General features: G+C 39.9%; 1 non-coding gene across 1 annotated transcript; it reads left to right on the top strand.

Moving 5' to 3' along the window:
* Nucleotides 1-1,151: 1,151 nt before the first annotated feature.
* LOC130027047 (U6 spliceosomal RNA) lies at nt 1,152-1,258 on the top strand. Its single transcript, XR_008792986.1, has one exon. It is a non-coding gene; the product is annotated as a U6 spliceosomal RNA (small nuclear RNA).
* Nucleotides 1,259-18,464: the final 17,206 nt, after the last annotated feature.

Raw genomic sequence — 18,464 nt, 5'->3', positions numbered from 1 at the left:
TGGGAATTAAATTCATTGGAAAGTTCTTAGATGTCACCTCCATTTCACAAGCTGCTCTGGCATTCCACAGAGGGATGTATATAGCACTTTTAAAAGCATGGCAGGGAAAGAAGTCAGTCTTAGAGGAGAAGAGAACACGGAGACGACTAAATTCTCCCCTTAATGGTGTTGTATTACTTCTATATATACTCAGCACCTTTGATTAAAGCCGGTAAAATCACTGTGCTCCAGTTTTCTGACCATATTGGAAAGCTTTACACTCTCTAAGAAATTTGATCAGACCGTTAAATATTTGATTAAATGAATTCATACAGGTTCTTCTCCAAAAGGCTGTGAGAGCTAAGTGGCCCTGAGTATGTGGGGTGAGAAGGGATTAATTTCTGCAATAAAGTGTCAGGACCAGTCAGTTATTTATTTATTCTATGAGATTAATATAATTTGTGCCTCTCCCTATCCCCACCCAAGGATAAGGGAGAATTCAGGTCCCTCATGTAATTTACAGAGAGTTGCTTTTAATTTCCTCATGAGAATATTGAGAAACTTTTGGGTAACTTTTTAAAATAAATGTCATCAATCGGAGACTGTAGGAAATCAAAGAATGATTCAGAACACCGTTACATTCTAGTGTTATAGTAGTGAATATTTTCCTGCATGGTACTATTTGGAAGGAACTTCTTTTGTGACAAAGATGAATCTTACTGCCTTGAATCAGCCCATGTCTGATGCAGACTTAATAATAGCATGAAGTCACAATGTTATTAGTTGTTATATGGAGGACCCACAAATAATTCATTATATTATGACTAATGCTTTTTATGTTGCACAAGGTGGCTGAGAAAGGGTAGTCAGAGATTCAGACCTGCAATAAAGTAATCATATTTTCCTAAGACAATTAGTAACAACTCATGATTTAAATATAAATGCACATCTAGAAATAATTCATATTGTTCTTCCTTCCATCCAGCCTCATGACCATTCCTAGAGTCTAGTAACTGGTTCATTCACACTCTATTTTTGATGTTAGAGTTAAAAACCTATAGCATAGTCTTTTAGATGCCAGGAATTAAATTTATAGTTCTTACATTTTGATATCTATAAGGTAGGCCCTAGACTTTAGGGCCTGAGGACTGAGGTTTTAAAATGCTCTTTTTGTGCTCTCTTCGGCAGCACATATACTAAAATTGGAACGATACAGAGAAGATTAACATGGTCCCTGCGCAAGGATGACATGCAAATTCGTGAAGCATTCCATATTTCTCACTAACAAAAATTAAAAAAAATAAAATGCTCTTTTCTTATTTTCTTAATCATTTCCAGATCAGTATTTTGTTTTACATTTATTTATTTTTTATTTAATCACCATGAATTACAAAGTTACAAAGATATTTATGATTGAGTTCCAGGAGTATCCACCACCAATTCCTTCACCATTGTCCACTACCCTATTTCCCTATTTCCTTGAGTCATTTTATTTTTTCTTTGCTCTGACATGGAAACAGAATGCTTTTGTGGTGTCCTAACCAGTGACTGATTGTAGATTAATGTTCCTCCACTATTTCACATGTTTGGTGTTTTTTTTCTCTTCCAATCCCTTTCCTTGTTTTAAAGGGCATTTTAGCTTTTTCACCTCCAGCTAATGGAGTTACTCCTAGGCATGTAGGCTGATGATATAGAGGCTGGAATCATGCCAGCAGACGCATTAGGTTTCTTCTCCCACCCCAAACCAATTGTCTCAAGTTTTTAAATGAGAATTTTGAAATTTGAGATCAGTTTTTTAAAAATAGAGGCAAATTTTCTCTAGAGTAAGGAAAGTGTTAGCATCCTCTTTGGATTTTGATGTCTGTCCTTTTCAGGGAAGAATTGAAAATGGGGAATTGCTGTCGATATGGACTGGAATTTGATTGAGTCCTAATCATGTTCTTTTATCAGTCTGCACTGCATTTGAACCTTATTTTTGAACCAAAGTTTAATTTTTAAACAGAACACAATTATAGAATTTATGCAAACTTCAACAGTTCAGAATATTCAGATTTACAAAATCCAGTAATTTAAAAACTCTATAAGACAGACAACATCCAGCTACCTCAATTAAGTTTCCTTTAAGTTATTTTGTGAAATAAATGATACACACCCATACATTTCCCACTTTCAGCTTTAGTATCCTTGACCTGCTAGTTTTCTTCTTACCAAAAATATCACAAATAAATTGTTCATCATTGAACTGTTTAAAAAGGGTAAATTTCATTTCTGGCTAACATTTCCCTGGATATCTAAACATAGCTTATTTCTCCTAGATGAGGAAGAAACGACAATATTCATCTGCTGCATACAGAGGTCCCATTAAGCAAAGCAGAGTTTGTTTGGGGTTAAATGAGGTTGGTCTCAGTAGCTGAACATGTGACCCTTGAGGACATGACTCTTAAAATGACTCCTCTGCTGGTCCCACATGCCCTATGATGGATCTGAGTGGTGGTTTTCAGTTGCTGGCTAAAGAAAAGCCAAAATAGGCCTCCTCCCCATCAGTGCTCAGGTAGAATGTCAGAATAACATTAGCCTTTCATTCCAGCATCATCACCTCCCCCACCCCAATAAATTCAAATGTAACATGGATTCATGATGTGTTTATGTATTTAGGAATGAAGAGATTTTCAGTAAAATAATGTGTGGTAAAGGCATAGGAAGATTGGTCAGAACACTGACTATGATTTATAAAGGCACACAGACTAAACCTTAAATTCAGGTCGAGACTAAGAGAGCAATTTAAAAACCACACATTTTCTGATATTAGTGTAAAAACCTTGGAGGCTGTTTAGAGAGCATTTAATAGTCATTGGTCACGTGGTACATCTGAAGTGGAAGCAATTTGCTTCTCTCATTACCTGGGCAGAAATTCTAACAATGTGAGTTTATTTGTTTTATTTATAGCCCTCTTCCTTTGACCATAACCAACCATAATCAAAGTCTATATAATTTAAGGTTTTTCTACTATTCTGGCAAATCTTATTATCTTCCTTCTCAGAAGGAAGTTCATTGAACTCCTCAAAAAACTTTATTTATTTTTAAATTTAAAAAATTATTTATTTATTTGTTTTGGTTTTAGGACCACACCTGGCAGTGCCCACAGCTTACTCCTGGCTCTGCACTCAGGAATCATTCCTGGTATCTGGGGGTACCATATGGGATGCACATAGGAGATCAAACCTGAGTCAGCCTTATGCAAGGCAAGCGGCCTATCTGCCTGCTTGCTACAGCCCCTGCAGTGAATTTTATATTGAAAAAATGGCAAGGCTCAGCCTTCTACTCTCAGTGGTGACTACGGAGTAAGAGGGTTTTTGGGTAAATTCTCAGCTCCAAAAATATGTTACTTCCCTTAACCTTCTTCCTGATATATTATTCCCAGTAGCAGATTTTTTTAGTTGTATAGATCAACTACCCTCTGCCATGCAAGCCTATACTGAACCAATACTCTTGGAGACTCTTTTCATTATCTTTGTGACATAGGTCACAGTGGACTCATCCACTAGCTAGCATCAGTGATATCTTCCCATGTAGCTCCTTTTATAGGTATTTCCTTTATTACTTCAGAGGTCACCAATGTCTCTTGACCTGTGGATTGGTTCTAGATAAGACCATTAGCACTTATGAAAGATTATATGATCTAGATACTCAGGACAGATCTGGATTGCAAATAAAATTTTGTTTGGCCCATACTGTACTTTAATCTTTTCAATTGCTTTACAAGTAATAAAATTTAAAAGGTTTTCACACAATACTCATCCCATTATTTTTTTTTTTTATCTTTTTGCTTTTTGGGTCACACCCGGTGATGAACAGGGGTAACTCCTGGTTCATGCACTCAGGAATTACTCCTGGCGGTGCTCGAGGGACCATATGGGATGCTGGGAATCAAACCCAGGTTGACCGCGTGCAAGACAAACACCCTACTCACTGTGCTATCGCTCCAACCCCATCATCCATTCTTTAAAACATTGAAAATGCATGTGAAACAAGAAGGTGGCTTAGTTCTTACTTGCTCACCGTTTTCTGGGTGATGAGTGGTAACTGCTTCCTTTTGGCAAGTCATAATAATTTCAGTTGGCCACAGATCATAAACACTTTAGGGTTATTTTTTAGTTATTTCTACTTGAGTTTATATATATTTGCTTTTTGGGTCACATCCGGCAATGCACAAGGGTTACTCCTGACTTTGCACTCAGGAATTACTCCTGGTAGTGCACAGGGGACGGTAGTGGATGCTGGGAATTGAACCCGAGTTGGTCCCGTGCAAGGCAAATTCCCTACCCGCTGTACTATCCTTCCAGCCCTGAATTTATATTTTTGATCCTATAATTGTTAAAATCTTCCTGATATCTACATATAACTCTTTGGGAAAAAGTTTTAATTAACTCATTTTCAATTAATTCATATTCTTGGTCATTTTCTTACTGGTCTCTGAGCCAACAATGGCAGCTGTTTTAGACCATTTTGGCTGCTCTAACAAAACAGCATAAGCTGCATAGTTTACTGTAACACTGTAGCACTGCAGTCCCATTGTTCATCAGTTTGCTTGAGCAGGCACCAGTAACATCTCCATTGTGAGACTTGTTACTGTTTTTGGCGTATCAAATGCGCCACAGGCAGCTTCCCAGGCTCTGCCATGTGGGCGGGATATTCTCAGTAGATTGCCGGGCTCTCCGAGAGGGGCAAAGGAATCAAACCCCGGTCAGTCACATGCAAGGAAAATGCCTCTGCTGTGCTATCGCTCCAGCAGCATATGTAAGCTTACATATGACAGAAAATGTATTTCTCTCAGTTGCGGAACAGCACACTGACAGTCTTCTCAATGTAACCTCACAAAGGGTGGTATAAGAGAGCTTCCTTGAGTCCATTTATATACTTTAATCTCCATCCCAAATTATAATCTTCTAATTCTATTGCCTTGGGGTTTAAGTTTCAGTATATAATTTGGAAAGTCACAAGTATTCAACTTATAGAAAGAAGCAAATTTATCTTGCTTTTAACTTATGTATTATGTGCATTCACGTCCGGACGGGCCTCATGCATGAAAGAACTGGCAGAGGAACCCAGGCATGCGGGTCCCGGGGCTGAGGTCTCCAAGCCTACTCGGATTGGGACTGGGCCTTCTCCACCCAGACCCCCCCTCTTCCAGTAGGTAGGTGTCACACCCACCAACTGCCACCAGGGCCAGGTTGGTCCCATCAGTGGCCAAGACGCAGAGACTATAAAACTCAGCTCCCGGAAGTGTGCGGCCGCATTCGCGGCCCTGCGACATCTTATTATCTTATTTTTAGTTTGGAGAACCTGGCAGGCTACCAAAAGTATCCTGCACGCACGGCAGAGTCTGGCAAACTTCCTGTGTCGTACTCATTGTGCCAAATACTAGTAACAATGATGGGTCTCATTCTCCTAATCCTGAAAGAGCATTGAAATGGCTCTTTTAAAACTTCAGGGCTAGGAAGAAGGAGACGTTACTGGTGCCTGCTTGAGGAAATCGACGAACAACAGGATGATCGTGACCGTGATCGTGATTATGTGCATAAGTACCTATTTTTCTGTACCTGAGAATTACATTTATTCATTTACTCATGCATTATTAGGGTGATGCCTTTTAATACTAAAATAATGCTTTAATTGTTGTGTGTTTATACAAAAGAAAATAGGCAGATTTATAGTTGAATGATAGATTTGTGTAAAATGAAGACCAGGTGTCATAATATGCTCTATAAACAAGGTTTTATAATGTCTTAATATGAAAGGGGGTATGGTAGGATTAAATTATTAAACAACATTGGGATTTGGAAGTCTCAAAAGAGTATTCCTTGAAACAATTACTTTTATATTAACATTGAAATTCGACTAGTTTGCTTTTTTAAAAAAGCAAAAAACAACATTTACCATCACTTTATATTATATTGTTAATTCAATTTATATTTGTTTTATAGTTTCTATTCATATTTTTTGTAGATGTTCAATAATAAATACAAAGAAGTACAGTAAAAGTCATGCCTGTACTATGACAGTTTACAATTGCTATGACAACTGGAGGGACCAATATAACAAGAATCTGAGTAGTACATGGATTCCAGGAAATTTCCACCCCAGAGTCCTTCTTCCTTGCATATTTATGACTATTGCTATGCTTAACTAATTTTCCCTGTTCCTTTAACCATATAAACTAGGCACTCTCCTATCTGGAGTTTCTTGAGTGTACATTATGACTTCTAGTAAACTGTGTTACTTAGAAACAAAACTTCTCGTTCTTTTAGTATACCTACATTTTGATTCTTGAGTGAATACTACTGCTTAATAAGTCTTTTCTATTTTTTATTCCTCTGACTTGTGATTGAATTCTTTCCCATGTGGTCAAATGAACTGGGCACCATGGTGAGGACCTATGGACCTGACCAGGCATTTCCAGTATCACAAATCATTCCTATCTCTAGGTGGTTTCCTTTGCTTTGATTCCAATTGCAATTTTGACTGCAGTAACACACCATTGTAATTTTTCAAATGTGACCAACTGCAAAATACAGAGAAAGTGAGGAATTAGATTATGTGAAGTCAAAATAATTGATTTGCTTGGTACCAGGCAAAAAGTTTGGCGCTGAATGCTACTTCATTGTCCTTGAGTTATTTTTATGGCTTTAATTAAATGGTCTCTAATAAAATTGCCACTTAACCTATTTTTCTAATTTAAATGGCATCCCAAAAATGCCCCTCATTGGACATTGTGCTGATGCAATGCTGACCACTACAGATGACATTGATGGTCATCATAACTATCCTAATTAATTATGATAATTAAAAAGTGTCTAAAGAGTCACAGTTGTTGCAGCAATATTTGTATATGACTAAAGATCACATCTCGGGACTAAAATGGTCTTGCTCATAAAGGTGTCACCTAGAAGATTATATTTAGCTCTGTACTTTCAATGAATGTCACAGGAGGGTGAAAATTTTTCATTTAGTTGTCTCAACTGGAGAACAATTAAATGCCATAGCTATTGATCAAATGAGTGTTTATGTGTAATTACATATTTTTTTTCATCCATAGTTTAGATAGTAGAAAACTACAATAGATACTTTATATTGCTAATAGTTATTGAAATAAGCATCAGGATACCATGAAGATTAGGCCTATTATTTTCCTTTTAGTACAGCTTCATTTTGATTGCTTATCACAGCATGCATTCTATAAAGGCTGGGCATGTTCAGCAGGGTTTTCTCTGGTGATTCTCATAAATGTTAAGGTAATTTACATCTCTCAATCATAGTCTGTCTGTCATTATTTGAGTCTTGGCTTTCTGGGTCTTTAGTCAGTCTATTAGTGGCCTGAAAAGAAAAGTCTAGGATCTTAGTAGCTGGGTAATTGTGATTGCTCCACATTACTGGCTGTTCTATAACAGAACTGGGAGGGAATACAAAATGATCTCAGATGGCTTCCAATTCCTGTGTGGGGCAGACAATGCCTTATGAAACTGAGACAAGCAGGCAGATAGCAATGGCAATGGAATTCCTGGGAAGTACTAAATCCAGTAATCCTGAAGATGAAAAAAGCCCGCCTGTGAGCACAAAAATCAAGGTCTTGCTGGCACCAGTAACAGACCAATGGGCTCTAGAGAGACAAACTTCAGCAAATACAGAGACTGTGATAAAAGACTCAAAGGAGATTCACTAAAACCTTCAAAGCTATTCCTTAATACCTGATCAACCCTCACCTCTGGCAGAAAACTTCAGACCAAGGCAATGCTGAGAATGTCTATATAAAAGCCAATCTTAAAGGCCATTCACTCAAGGGGTTCTGGAGTGATTATACAGTGGGGACGCTGTTTGCCTTGCATGCAGCCCACCCAGGTTATATCCCCGGCAAACCATATAGTCCCCTGAACACCGCCAGAAGTAATTCCTGACTGCAGAGCCAGGAGTAACCCCTGAGTATGCCAGGTGAACCCAAAAAGCCCCCCCCCGAAAAAAAAGGCCATTCAAGGCTCTCTGCCTTTAGAGGAACCCTCGGTCTCTCTTGAGCACCTTACCCTCTCTCTATTCTTCCCTTCCTCAAAGAGCCTACACATAAAATCTGTTTTTACTTCACTGTTCATCTCCTGAAATTCTTCCTGAGAAAAGGACAAGGATCCAAAAGGCTGGGTAAGACCTAGGACTGGCTTTGATTTCCTGCAAAGGGCAATTCCTCACTCCAGCCTGAGACCAGGGCTCCCTGAGAAGTTGGGGAGTGAGGATTAACTCCCTTGCAGAAAAGGTCAAGAGGGCATCAGGGACTGGTGGGGCTCTGACTTGTGCCATGCAGGGACTCATTGCAGACTTTATCAGTTGTAAACTTCCCAGCCAGTTCTGGGGTGGTGGAGGTGGATCAGGAGAAAGTGGCCTTCACTCTCCTCTCTGCCTCATTTTGGCCCTCCTTGGGGGCTTCCTGACTTCAGAACCCTTTGTTCTTCTAACAAACACTTCTGGTTTGAAGGAAACAGACACTCAAGTAGAGGGTGTGGTGTTGGAAAGTTGAACATCTGAAATCCTATCATCAGTTATAAACCCTATCATTATTATAAATCACTGGTAACTTAAATAAAATTTAAAAACCAAATAAAAATTTTAAATCCCATTTTTCTATTAATAGTGATATTTTCTTTGTTATATATTTAAAAATTATATATATGTTTTAAATTATATACATTATATATTTATATATTAAATATGTATGCATATATATATAATTTGGGGGATTATGCCTGGAAGTGATCAGGGATTATTCCTGGTCTATGTTCATTGATTACTTCTGGCCCATATCAGGGACTGTATGGGGTGCCATGAAACTGAACCCAGATAGGCTGCAAGTGTCCTACTGGCTATACAATTACTCTGGCCACATGTTTGTTTTGTTTGTTTTTCATTTTAGGGACCATGATTTACAATATTGATAATGGCAGGGTTTCATGCAAAAAAATATATGAATACCTCACCTTTCACCAGTTTTCCTCTACAATTAACTTTCCTCCTCTACTGTCTTAAAGTCCCTCTCTCCCCTTATCATTAAAAAATCTTCCTGGTTTTAAAGTGTGATTTCATTCTCTTTGCTCTTGTTCTTTATTTACTTATTTCTCATTTACTACCAGAGATTTGAATACAATTAAGATCTTATACTCTTCAATTCCACCTCCTGTTTCCTTCAAGCAATGGGTTTTTTGTTATTGTTTTGTTTGATTTTATTGAAACTCCTTGAGATACAGTTACAAAGCTGTTCATGGTAGGGTTTCAGTCACAGTGTTCCAACACTCATCTCACCACCAGTATACATTTCCCAGCACTGGTGTCCCCAAGTTCCCTTTTTTTTTAAATATTTCTTGGACACAAATCCATCATTCACTGAGGCGCAGTGAGGCTGAAAGCTATAAAAGGCCCTTTTCACTTTGCCTGAAGCTAAAGCAGTTTGACAGGACAATGACAAGAAGCAGGCTTCAATACAGGGTTTGTGAAATATATAAGCAATTATAATATAAACAACAAATCCATAGTCAAGTGCTTTTGAAGTAAAAGATTAACTAAATTTTTATTTTTATTGATTCATTTTTTCCTTTAAATTTATTTATTTATTTATTTATTTTATTTTTTATTGATTCACCATGAGGTACAATAACAGACTTTCATGTTTGAACTTTGATCATCACTTGATCACTTGACTTCCCGTTAATCACCAATTTGCTCGAGTGGGCACCAGTAACGTCCCCATTTGTCCCTGTCACGTGCTAGTGTAGCCCAATGGCATCTCTTCATTCTAGGAACACGAAGAGATTCAAACTGATCGTTCATGATCTTGATGAAGAAGTCTGACCATCTGGTAGGTGGGCGGCCACGCAGTTTTTTGACATCCCGTGGAATCCAGTTGGTAACGGCTTTAGTCCAGCGATCATCTCTAAATCTCATTACGTGACCTTCCCATCTGATTTTTGATGCCTTGGCAAAAGAGACAGCGTCCCTGATTCTTGATCGTCATCAACGAAGGTCGAAAATCCTAATTCTTTCTCTCATTTGAGTGAAACATGATACTCCAAGCATAGCTCTTTCAATTCCTCTTTGGGAGACCCGAATAGCATTCTCATCCTGTTTGCATAGGGCCCAGGTTTCTGAGGCATATGTTAATGCAGGAAGAACAGTGAAATCAAAAAGATGTGCCCGGAGCCCGAAGTTCTTGGTCCTTTTAGATATTTCTTCGATGCTCTTGAAGGCGTTCCAAACCCCTCTCTTCCTCCTACGCAGCTCGGGTGCCAGGTCATTTGTCATGTTGAGTTCTCGACCTAGGTACACATAACTGTTGCATTTGGAGATGGTCGTTCCATTGAGAGCAAATGGAGCATCAGGAACGAGGCTGTTTCTCATAAGCATTGCCTTCGTAAGATTCAGCTGTAGTCCAACATTTCCACACTCATGTTCAAAGTCGGCCAGCATTTGTGCTGCTTGGAAAATGTTTGGTGTTATTAAAACAATGTCATCAGCAAAGTGGAGGTGGTATAGTTGCCGACCATCTATCTTCACTCCCATTCTTCCCATTCCAATCGACGCATAATGTTCTTGAGGGTAGCACTGAAGAGTTTCGGTGAAATGGTATCATCCTGCTGAACCCCTCTCTTGACATCAATGATTACTTCTTTGTAGAATGGTGAGATCCTGGTAGTGAATCCATAATACAGCTCACGGAGGATCCTGATGTATTGAGTTTGAATGCCCTGATTGGCTAGGGCATCAATGACCGCTTCCGTCTCAACAGAATCAAAGGCCTTCTTTAAATCAATGAACATTAGACAGAGCAGCATCTTGAACTCCCGAGAAACCTCAATGAGCTTGGTTATCGTGTGGATATAGTTGATCGTGCTGAATCCTTTTTTGGAACCCGGCTTGCTCGCATGGTTGTCCTTCATCTAGTGTTCTGCCAATCCTATTCAGGATGACTCAAGTGAACAACTTGTAGATGACAGACAATAGGCAGATCAGGCAATTGTTGCCAATGTCGTGGATGTCTTCCTTCTTGTACAGTAGTACAGTCCTGCTGGTTTTCCATTGGGACGGTACCTTGCATTCAGACAGGTAGCATGTGAAGAGCCGAGCCAGCATATTGATGAGTACTGACAGTAGGTTCTTCAGGTGTTCAGGTCTGACCTTGTCTGGGTCGGGTGCTGTTCATTTCTTTACCAACGATATGGCATGTTGGATTTCGGAAGGGAGAACATTGGGAAAGACATATCTGTCTTGTGGAATTTGGTATGTCAGCAAGTGGACATGGCTATTGAAGAGATATTAGTAGAAATCATGGATAATCTTCTCTATTGCCCTTCTGGAAGATGTGATAGATCCATCAGGACGTCAGAGGGCAGTCATCTTGGTCTTGTATTTGGCAAAGAACAGGCGGGCATTTTGAATACTTTTCTCAGATTCTACCGCATCAACTAGCACTTCTAATCTTCTCTCTTAGAGGTCTTCCTTGATCGCATCTCTGCACAGCTTTGCGAGCTCGGGTGTTTGTTTGCAGTTGCCTGAGGCATGCTCCAAACCACGTTGGCGAATAAGCTCAAGAGTTTTCAAAGATAGGCATTTTTTTTGGCTATCTTTTTCTTGGCGTTCCTCGCACAATCATGGAGGTTCTCAACCAGTCGATTGTATTCCTTGTCAATGTTGTCAACGATGTAATCGTCCCATATTTCCACAATAGTGCCAAAGAGCTCCCAGTTTGTGGTCGTTCTGGGAGTTCTCTTCTTAAACTTTTCAGCCCTTTCTCCCCGCTCTGTGAAGTAGAATTTTGCACGAAGGAGATGGTGGTCCAATCCCATTTGGAATTTTGGGACAACAGCGACATTGGTCAGGAAAAACTGTTGATTGAATATAAAGTAAAGTAAGTAAAGTAAAGGTCCTCCCCTTGATCATCGATTTGCTCGAGCGGGCCCAGTAACGTCTCCATTGGAGACTTTGTTGTTACTGTGTCTGGCATATCGAATACTCTCGGTAGCTTGCCGGGCTCTCCGAGAGGGGCGGAGGAATTGAACTCGGGTCGGCCATGTTGGCTGCGTGCAAGGCAAATGCCCTACCCGCTGTGCTATTGCTCCAGCCCTAAAGTAAAAGGCCCTCCCGTTGATCGTCGATTTGCTCGAGCGGGCCCAGTAACGTCTCCATTGGAGACTTTGTTGTTACTGTGTCTGGCATATCGAATACTCTCAGTAGCTTGCCGGGCTCTCTTAGAGGGGCGGAAGAATCGAACTCGGGTCGGCCATGTTGGCTGCGTGCAAGGCAGACGCCCTACCCGCTGTGCTATGCTCCAGTGTGGTCTATTTCGTTGTGGAATTGTCCACTGGGAGACTTCCATGTCCAACGTTTAGATTTGGCCTTCTGGAACCTTGAGTTACCATGGATGATCTTGGTTGACATGATGAACTCATACAGTCTCTCACCCTGTTTGTTCCATTCTAGGTCATGGGTACTGATGTGAAGTTCTTCAGCTGATCTTCTCGGTCCTATCTTGGCATTAAAATCACCCACAATGATCTTGTAGAAGGTGTGGTCTTCTTTATAGAACTTCTCCAGCTCCATGTAGAACTTCTCTATTTCTCCTTCATCATAATTGGATGTTGGTGTATATACAACGAAGATAGAAACTGCAGGCAGTGAGCCACATCTATTCAAATGTAAACATCCAATTCGGGTTGTTAGGCATTCAAATGAATCAATGCTCATGGCCAAGTTTTTGTTGACAAGGACACCAACATCTCCGATGCCTCTTTTATCCCATGTTCCGAGGAACAATTTTTCTCCAGCTCGAAAATGACGTAATGAGATTGGTGCTTTTTTGTCTCAGTCAGACCAATGATATTGTACTTGATCTTTCATGCTTGTACCATCAGGTCCTCAATGGATGCATCTGATGCTAGCATGTGTGCATTGAAAGTAGAGCTGATCATTTTTGTCTTCCTTCGTTGTGGCAACCTAGTTCGGCTTTGAGATTTTATTGGTCTAACCTTTCTCATCCTACTCAATGTTGCCATATTGGTGACGCCTTCAGGGTCAGGGGAATGAGACCCATTGTAGTTACTGGTTTTGGCATATCGAATACACAACAGATAGCTTGCGAGATTCTGCCTTGCGGGCGGAGCTTTGATCATATGGTCATCAAACACCCATTCCTTCACCAGTGCCCATTTTTCACCACCAAAATCCCCAGTATTCCCCCCACCCCCACTATTCCACACCTCCTCGTGCCTGTGTGACAGACAATTTGCGCAATACTCTCTTTCTCCACTTTCGTTACCTTTGATATTTTGAGACCAGTCCCACCACCTGCTGAAAAGGCAATGCTAGACAATGTGTTTTATTTTGCTTGTTTTATATTGTAGAGACAATATAATGTCTCTAGGAATTCTAAAATTTAATAATTTAGTTGCTCAGGTCCAAGATTTGTTTGTGTGTCTCTGAATCATGGCTGTGTGGGAGCATAAGTAGACAGTGGCCGGATGTGGCATCATCTCAGAGTCCCATCGGGGTTGGGGGAAGGAGAAGGGCCCACTCCTCCCCTCTCCCATTAGGCCTGATGTTTGCTGCCATTGCCACCCAGACCTGGAGCTTGTCGCTGACTTCTAGAAAATGGTGGCCACTGGAGAGATAGCACATGCCCCCATCTGGAGTAGCCCAGTGGAAATGGCCTATTGCAAAGGGCCATCTCTGCATCAAGTTGCTCGGGTTCGAGATTCATTTTTGTGTCCTATTGATTCATTTTCAATTGAAATTTCTATAGCTATCCTTCCCATCAATTATATTCCTTCCAAACATTCATGAGATTACTTATTTCCCTGCAATATCATCCATGTTGAATTAATATTTTAAATTGTACTGGAAGTTATTGGTAATTAAACTCTTTGTTGTTTTAATTGCCACATCTGAATTATTAATGAGGTTGAGCATCTTCGTTTTTTTATGTCTACTTGGGTTTCTTGTTAATTCCTAACACTGAAGGCAGATAGACAGGAGGGCCCTAGTAATGAGCTTTTGGAAAAGAAATTGCCAAGCTCTGAAGTAGCCCAGAGTCATGAGAGACACATTTGTTTTAAACTGCAAATCTTGAGCTCTTTGGGGTTGGAGAAACACAGCCCAGGCACCACCCAGAGAAGGATTGAAGCCTCCCTCTGAAAAAGGAGAGCTGCAAGAGACTTAAAGGTTCTGGTAAGAATATGAAAGCATGGTCGACAATGCAAGGCTTTCCAAAATAATGCTTACATTAACCTTCATTTAGTCAGAAAACTCTAGACCAAGACAATTTGAAAAAAAACTGTGTATAACCTTCTCCCCAAAACTATTCTCTTCTTTTATTCTACTCTGGAGAAACCCAGCTTCTCTCTCAGACACATTTCTCTCTTTCTCTCCTCTCACGTCTTTCTAAAATTTGTTCAATAAAACTATAAAGCTTCACTGTTTCTGTTCTTACTGAATTTCTTTCCTGTGATGCAAGTTGACTGGGAACACCCATGGGGAGGTGAGGACTGACTTATCCTCCCTCCAACCCGAGTACTCGGCATCATGAGAACTCAGGTGATGGGCCCCATTCCTGGCCTGTGTGGAACAAGAGGGTTCAGGCGTGACTTGTCAACTGCTTCGTGGGACTGACTGAATGTGAGTGTCTGTGTCAGGTAGGTGCTCTGAGCCAACTTTCTACTCCTGACCCATGCTGGGCATTTCCTCCCCAGGGTGGCTGAGGTGGGTTGAGCAGAGAACTGGGTCCTCTGTCTCAAGGCTACCTCCCTCAACCCCCACTTCCCCAAATCACTACAATACCAGTATTCTTTATTTTTTCATCACAATGTTTTTCTTACTGAATACAAAGGCATTTTGTGTCTCACAGTTGATTTTCTTTGGTCTCATATATTTATCTTTCTTATCTATGATGTGCTTTACACTTTATGTTGTATAGAAAAATAATTTAGTTTAATTTGACAAATGTTATTTTATGATTTTTGTTTTAAAGTAGGAATTCAGGGGGCTGGAGCAATGGCACGGCAGGTAGGGCTTTTGCCTAGCACTGCCAGGGGTAATTCCTGAGTGCAGAGCTAGGAGTAACCCCGGTGCATCACCAGGTGTGACCCAAAAAGCCAAAAAAAATAAAGTAGGAATTCAAATAGGCAGGGGTAATGGAAATCTATTTCAAACATCATCAAATTAAGATGTGATCTATATCTTGGAAGAGAGCGCCGCAGAATTTTCTGACCCCACACCAGATGTTTTCAGCAAAGCACCTTGGGAGGGGGTTGAGTTTCCCTCCTCGCCCCAAGTAGATCGCTAGCAGCCCAGAACCTCCAGAATCCAACCATTGCCATGCCCGTGGCCACTCTCCAAAGGTTCGGACTAGTTTAACCCAAGAGGGAACAAACCTCACCAAAGATGGAATGAACCTCACTCAAGAGCAGACAAGCAGGAAAACCCAGGTATGCAGGAACCTGTGGCTGAGAACTTCAAACCCTCTCATATTGAGGCTGGGCCTCCTCTCCCCCAGCTCCCCACTTTTCCAGTAGCTTGGCAGTCATACCCACAAACTGCCCCCAGTGCCATGTAATCTCATCAATGGCCAAGACTGGGAGACTATCTATAAACTAAAGCTCCTGGAAGAGCGCACCAAAGAATGTCCCGGAGCATGCAGCCATGCAACCTCTTACACTCTACCTCACTTACTTATCAAAAGTAGCACACATTTGTTTGGTTTCAAACATACTTGTTTATATTCTCTTATATTTGGGCTTAAATGGCTCCAGAATGAAATTTAACAACCTTCACACACTTCCCTCTTATTGTGGTGGGAAAATGCTTGGTGGTGGGATTCGTGTTTGAATAGTATCTGTAATGAACTATTGTGAACTACTTTTTTGAGAATAAAATATATTTTTTTTTTTAAAAAAAGATAAAATCTGTAAAGGAGCTTCTGGCCACCACCTCTGAGTTTCAAACATCAACTCAAGCTCTTTGACCTGGCTCTATCAAGAGACCATTTAGCAGAAACAAAGGCCCCACTAGAACTGAGTGAAGATCACAGGCACTCAAAGTCTTTTTTCTATGAAAACTTCTTAACAAGAGACTCTTTTCTGCATTGAAAGTCCCAACTGGGGCAGCTTGGAAAAGACCCATAAAGCCAGTTTTGTAAAATCAAATCCTACTGTAGTGTATCATGCAGGAGTGAAGTGTTGTTATTTAGGAAGTAAAGGGAGGAGAGAACCCTGTAAAGTACAAGAAAGAAATTGTACACACTACATTAGGAGGCAGTTTATACCAGAAATGGTACATTTCTTTTACCAACAAGTAAAAGAAGTTGCACACACAGAGGTGAGGGGTGATGGCTCAGGGTTGGAGGGCAGACTTTGCATATGCCATATTATGAGTTTGAAACCTGGCAACACAGGGTACCCTGAGCATCACTGGGTATAGTCCTGACCATTGCTAGGGTGGCTCTGGCAATCCCTCGCTTCACAAGTCCTGAGTAGCTGCATACCCTAGCACTGTTCTGCTTGGCACAGTGCCCAAATATCACATGTGGCCACCATGTCATCTCATCACTGCTAAAGAGGCTTGGGAACAGGGGGATGTCTAATCCTATCCTTCACCACACAGTTGACTCTGATTCAGTTTGCCTGTTCATCTTCTCTCATCCTTTCTATGGTAATGAATAAGATTCTATACTCAACTAAACATGTACATTGTTTTTCCTTGTTGAGTTCATTCACTGTCTTTCTTTGTGCACTATGTGTACAGGGACATCTGTTGGTTTTGTCTTTATCCATCTGTCACATTGCATTAATTTTCATACCCTCTAGACCCCGGTATGTTGTGATAAAAGGAAGAATTTAATTTTTCTATTACTGAGTAGCGTTCCTTTGTGTATACATTGATCCTTTCACCTGTAGATGGGCATTTAGGTTCTTTGTACCTCTTGATTATTGTTAGTAAATCTGTAATGGATACGAGGTGCATATGTCTTAGCCTTATCATGTTCTTCAGGTTAATACACAGACTAAAATAACTATATCATATGGATTGTATGGGTGTGTGTTGTGTTTTGCTTTTTCACTTTCCTGTAGAGTTCCATGATGGTTGGTCATGGATGGTTGGTCAGTTTACATTGCAACAATGTAAAAATGTTCCCTTCTCTACATTCTTATTATTATGTGCTGCATATAGATTTTCTTTTGTTTGGGGAGGGGGCTTTTGGGCCACAACAAGTAGTGCTCAGGGCTTACTCCTGATTCAGTGCTCAGGGATCACACCTGTGTTGAATGTGTGCCAGATAAGTGCCCTGCTGCTGGATAACCTTGTGTAGCCTAGCATTTGTTTTTTTGTGTGTCTTTTAAATACCATCCATTCTCACAGATCTGGGATGATTAGGTCATTGTTATTTTGATTTGTATTTCACTGATAGTGATAAAAATCTTAGAGAAGATGAATCTTTTCAAGTAATGTTAGGTAATCTTTATGTGTTTTTTATGGAAAAGTATCTTTTCAAATCATCTAATATAAAATTTTAACTGGGTTTTTATAGTTTTTTTTTACAAATTATGAATTTGGGATGTTAATCCCTTCTCATGTGTAAAATTTGCAACTATATTTTTTATTTTAAGGAATATCTTTTAATTTAGGTGATATTTTATTTCATTCAGTAGAAACTTTTTAATTTGTTGGAATTCTATTATTTTAAAAATTTCTGGTTTTAAAAATTCAACTACTAGGAATTAGCTTAACTAAAGTAAAGGACCTGTACAAAGAAAACTACAAAATGCTGCTTCAGGAAATAAAAGAGGACACAATGAAATGGAAAAATATCCCCTGTTCCTGGATCAAGAGAATTGACATTGTCAAAATGGCAATACTTTCCAAAGCACTGTGCAAATTCAATGCGATTCCTATTAGGATACCCATGACATTCTTCAAAGAAATAGAGCATACACTCCTGAAATTTATATGGAACAATAAGCCCCCACGAATATCTAAAGCAATTCTTGGGAAAAAGAAAATGGGGGGAATCAACATCCCTAACTACAAACTCTACTACAAAGCAGTAATAATTAAAACAGCATGGTGCTGGAACAAAAGCAGAACAGCAGACCAATAGAACAGAGTTGAATATACTGACATATCCCCTCAATCATATGATCACCTAATCTTTGATAAAGGAGAAAGAAATGTGAAGTGGAGTAAGGAAAGCCTTTTTAACAAATGGTGCTGGCAAAACTGGATGGCTACATGCAAAAAATGGGCTCAGATATCTGCCTAACACCATGTACAAAAGTAAGATCAAAATGGATTAAAGACCTCAACATCAGAACGGAATCCATAAGGTACATTGAAGACAAAGACTGCAAAACCCTCCATGATATTAAAGCTAATGGTGCCTTCAAAGATGTGACACCACTGGCAAA

Source organism: Sorex fumeus, unplaced genomic scaffold (assembly GCF_029834395.1).
Source record: "Sorex fumeus unplaced genomic scaffold, SorFum_2.1 ptg000035l, whole genome shotgun sequence".
Taxonomy (NCBI): domain Eukaryota; kingdom Metazoa; phylum Chordata; class Mammalia; order Eulipotyphla; family Soricidae; genus Sorex; species Sorex fumeus.
The sequence above is the reverse complement of the archived record's forward strand: the minus strand, read 5'-3'. Positions and strand labels throughout refer to the sequence as shown.